At 34.4% G+C, this 4,951-nt stretch overlaps 1 long non-coding RNA gene across 1 annotated transcript; it reads left to right on the forward strand.

Annotated features, from left to right (window-relative positions):
• Positions 1–1,867: 1,867 nt before the first annotated feature.
• Positions 1,868–4,629, forward strand: LOC119070298. The gene is made up of 5 exons (XR_005086499.1): positions 1,868–2,116; positions 3,207–3,274; positions 3,340–3,559; positions 3,619–3,850; positions 3,911–4,629. It is a non-coding gene; the product is annotated as an uncharacterized LOC119070298 (long non-coding RNA).
• Positions 4,630–4,951: the final 322 nt, after the last annotated feature.

The raw sequence follows: 4,951 nt of genomic DNA on the forward strand, positions 1-4,951 counted from the left end.
ATCAGTCGCAAAGACTCATTTTACATACGCTTTTCGTTATGGCTGATCGTAAAGATAATTTTTTGAGAATCGGATATTTTAACTGCATTTGTATCTCAAGACAAAGAAAAATAGCGGATGGGTTTATCAACAAAGATTCCCGATTTTTTTGCCAATCAGTCACTATAATGACCTTTTGAAAATGTCCTATTCACAATTCACAGACGGAATAATAAACCCAGACCCTAAAGCGTTCTACATTTTCATCGAAGGTGTTTTTATGTTCGAGGAATTGTATTTGCCATTTCGAGAACATAAAATACTCGAACAGTTCTTGCTGCATGGATGGATAAAATCGGTTTCAAATGCGATGAAGTGAATAAAATCAGATTTTTATTTTTAATGAAAACTTGTTGTTCAAATGAACATATATTTGGTACAACTAACTCCCCTAACTACTCATCATATCTCACATTGCATTATTTACTACGTACTGTTATAAATAGTCATTAGAGGATTCAACTGATGTACGATAGATTTTACATAACTTTTCTAAAGAGTATGCTAACAAAAATAACAACAACAAGAAATGAAAGATATTGTTTTGCCAAATGAAGCTTCCAAAACTGTCAAGCCCTTTACGACTTTCGTCACTCTCCTCCATAATAAAATGTATTTTGCTCGTCGTATAGACGACTAAGTCGAACCAAAATTTATACAAATACATCAGTTGAAGACAACCCTGAACTACAATATGTTTCCATATAAATCTGCTTCTACCTGCAACTTGTACTGCTAACATCACAGTTTCATACACTGGAAATCCAAAGTAACAAATTGCTCTCTGTATAATTGTATACAGAATTTGAATCAACAACGTAAAACAATTATATGGCCCAAACGTTGATAGAAAAACTAATTCAGCAAAAATAATCGAAAACACAATCATACAAAAATGTAATTTTGTTAATTTGTTATGTCGAACCCATTGAAGTTGATTCGTTTCCCGATAATACTTGTTACTGGCTCTGATCAGTTCAGTAGGATCTACTCCTTCGGTTAAATGGTAATGCGCCAAGCACACGTAGGTGGTAAGGTCTAAATAGCCTCAATACAAACAACACACACTCTACGGATAATAGCGGCAGAGTCGAAATTTTGCTTGATTTTTGCAAGTGGTTCCAGGTGGTTCCGGGTGGTTCCCGCAGTCCAAAAGTGATGTATGGAAGGTGCCCCTTATTTTCGATAATGAACAAGTCGTCCATACATCATTTTGTCCAAAAACTTCAAATTTAGCCGATATAATTTTGGGTCGTTTTGACTCTGCCGCTATTATCCGTAGAGTGTGTGTTGTTCGTATTGAGGCTATTTAGTAAGGTCCACCACCACCTAGGATTTGAAATCAAACAATTTTTTACAAAAAAAAAACTTAGAAAGTTAAAGGGCAGACTCTCCTCAAATGAAATACCTTGAGTGTGGTATCACTAGAAAGCTTAGATGTTGGACTTTGAAATGTTCAATTCCTAGCATAAAATTTGCATTTGAATTCGGTGAACATGCAGGTGGATAATGTTGCATAAGGGTCGTGAATTTTCAAGAAAAGTAAAGTGTTCGAGGATCTACTTAAATGGGTACATTACGGATTCGAATTCGTCGTATTGAAAAACGCGATAATATACCTACGCGACCATACGAACGACTTACTTAAAAGAATCTGAAAATAGAACTTTGTCTTTGGACATTAAAAACACAAAAAGTTCTATTTTTCATTCTTTCGAACCTATATAAAACCTCCTAAATCTTGAACATTTTTAACTCTTGTAATAATGTTGGTAAGACAGTGTAGTCGAAAAATTTCAGTATAGTGGAACGTGTGAGCACTGAATCCGAAAATTCGCGAAATAATTCGCGAATCACGTATCACCCAATCTCATTCATTCAATCACAAACACCGGCCGCCTCCATCGTAAACAATTTTCGGTTCAATTCATGTAAATTTCTGTGTTCACTTAATTCATCTTAAGATTTTGTTACGGTTGTGCCATATGAGAAAATTATTTCAGAGTTATGTTCATTGAGCTCGACGATTTTGTAAACTTCTTGTGCTACACTTCTATATAAATTGACGTTTTCGCAGGTATGTTTTAAGATTTACAGATATATATCGATAATCCCCATTTATTTTCATTCAGACTTCTGAATTATGAATTAACAATGAAAATCTAATCATCATAAATAAAAGAAAAAGACTAAGTGAAAATCCTATCAATTGAATTGGTTATTTGTTAGGCTTGACAGGGTTTCTGTTACAATAATACAATAGATATGTAGTGTGGTAGACATGTGCGACATTTCTGGATGAATTTTTATGACATTTGGACTGACGATTTATGCAACAACAACCAACCTACATGTAATTGTAATTTTCTTTGGTGTTTGCATGTTTTTTATTATCTAAAACAATCTGAAAGGAATCTGAAAAGGTTTGTGGCTATTAGCGAGTTCAAAATAGTTATTTCTTCGAAAAATTGAAATTCATTCTTTCTGGTGTTAATGTGGTATTTTGATGAGAATGTCAAGGTTCTAAGGTTTCTTCGATACTCTTTGGCAAAACAGGCCACAAAGTTATATATAAGTGTAGTGCTGACTTATCTTGTTCAGTTGGAGTGCTGATGGCCATGTAATTTGAAAGAATAATTTAATGCAGATTGCTCATGAGTTTTAAGTGCGAATTTAACAAACCCCGGTTAATAAAAATCCTTTCACTAGGAGAGTTTCGTAATATTAAATGAATAGATCAATTTTACAGCATTGCGGTAAAAGAAAGTGCAAACTTTAGATGCATCTATTACAGAGCCGGTTAAGACTCCGGGCGCCACTGGGCACTAAGCATTAAGCAAAGATATATCGTTGAAATTTCCAGCGCCAATTTTCACCAGTTTTATTCAGTGTCAGGGCCCTATAGCCCTATAGCCCATCGTGTTAATACGGCTCTGATCTATTGTATCAATCGTTGTATGAATCTCTCTGAAAAGGCTCACTATGTGAATATATTATTTACTCAAAGAAAATTCCTAAATTTTCTCTAATTTTCCCAATTTTTTTTTTTTTTCATTTGGTAAAACGTTTTCACCAAAAAGAGTCCCTGTTTTGAGTTCACACTATAGTCGAAACATGAATATAAGCAAAAATGAAAAAGATTGACGAATTGTTTAATTGTTTTACAGATTTCTGCTTACACGATTTCACCATTGAAGCAGCAATTTAGCTGCCATGGACACCTTTGCTGTATTAAGTAATTATCAGTTTGATAGAAAGAGTTTCTACCTCATTTACGTCGTAATGTTCTATTTATTACAGAGATTGTGAACAAAAGTATTAAATCTGAGATTAGCAATGCCAAAAAAAATTATGGCAGCGCTACCATACACGGTTTATTCATAACTTCATTGCTAGTGTTAACATGGTTACATTTGTATTTGAGTCGACTGTATTACAATATTGTAGTAGCAACATTGATAGCATTCTTGGCTTTGGTTGGCTTGTTGCTGATGCTCTATTTAAATCGAAAAATTGCCCGGTAAAATTTGAAATTCGGGAGTGTGGCGCTTCAACACTAAGAACAAAAAATAATTTCAGCGAATTAACTACGAGATAAAGATGAAATTACTGCGTTGTGGGAGTCAGTCGGAATACAACAACACTATCTATATCTACATCTATGGCGTTTCGAAATGAAAAAACTCGGAAGAGAACGGAAGAAACTGCAGCGCGGGAAAAGGAAGGAACGAACCAAACTGATGCAACTGTACCAAAAGAAAATTCGGAAACTGAAGAAATTAACGAAATTGATGAAAGCTCCATCACCACGGTAGTTCTGAAACAATTAATTTTCGTTTTATTTCGTATAATCAATTGTTTCTTCTTAAAGGATACTCGTCGCTATCTGGCTTCCCATATCATATAAAGATACAGGACACGCATCCTTACTCTTAATGTTGGACGATTTCATTAATTACATAAGCCACTATCCGAAGAAACCCGCTGCGCGAAAAAGGGACCCACGAAAAAAACTACCAACACCTGCACGTAATTTACCCATGTTGGACGAATGGAGACCACCAGACATTATCATAACAATACCCAATAAACAACTCGCGATCGGCAGCATTAACAAAATCAAGGAATGGTCTGACAATAGGCAGCTTGCAATTGACACAGGCGACCGAGATTTTAAATTAAAATTTGAAAACTGTTCGGACACAGTTAAGATGGCATTAGCGGAAGGAGGATTCATATTGGTGAATCCAATTTTTCGTTTTATCACGCTAGGCATGACGTTGCCAAAGCTGCTCGAATGGAATATTCTTTACACAATCGCACTTAAAGATTCTAATTTTTTGGTTAGATACGTACATTCCGGCTATATGTTGATAGTATTCGTGATTAGTTTGCCTGCCGTTGAGCTAGTATTGCAATTGGCCGTGCTCTTACTTGTACTTGTCTTTATTTATTGCAATTTTTTTCCATAGAATTGAGACTTCCTTTTTGCACGTGGAGGTTATTCAATTCTTTTCATTTCTCACAACTAATTAATTCACCATAACAAAATTTTATATTTTATTCCGATAAATTCAATTCAATTCAATTTGGTTTATTCCCTTGACTGAAAGTCAAGGGTCTTATGCCAGAAAATACCCTAAAATGTTAGTAACCATACAGTGTATGAAAAATTATCAAAACTTTAAATGTTTGAAATATTTTTTTTTGTCACGACGATAACTTGAGTAATTCTTAACCGATTTTGATGATTTTTTTTTAATCGACGAGGAATGAAATTCCTGAGGTTAAGTTCGAAGATGAGCCATGTCGGGATAAGGTTCTGGAAACTATTCCAGAAAAACATGATTTTATTGATAATTTTAATTGTTGATAATTGTAATTGATTACAGTGCTGATAATTGATATTTTG

This window comes from Bradysia coprophila, assembly GCF_014529535.1.
Source record: "Bradysia coprophila strain Holo2 chromosome X unlocalized genomic scaffold, BU_Bcop_v1 contig_752, whole genome shotgun sequence".
NCBI lineage: Eukaryota > Metazoa > Arthropoda > Insecta > Diptera > Sciaridae > Bradysia > Bradysia coprophila.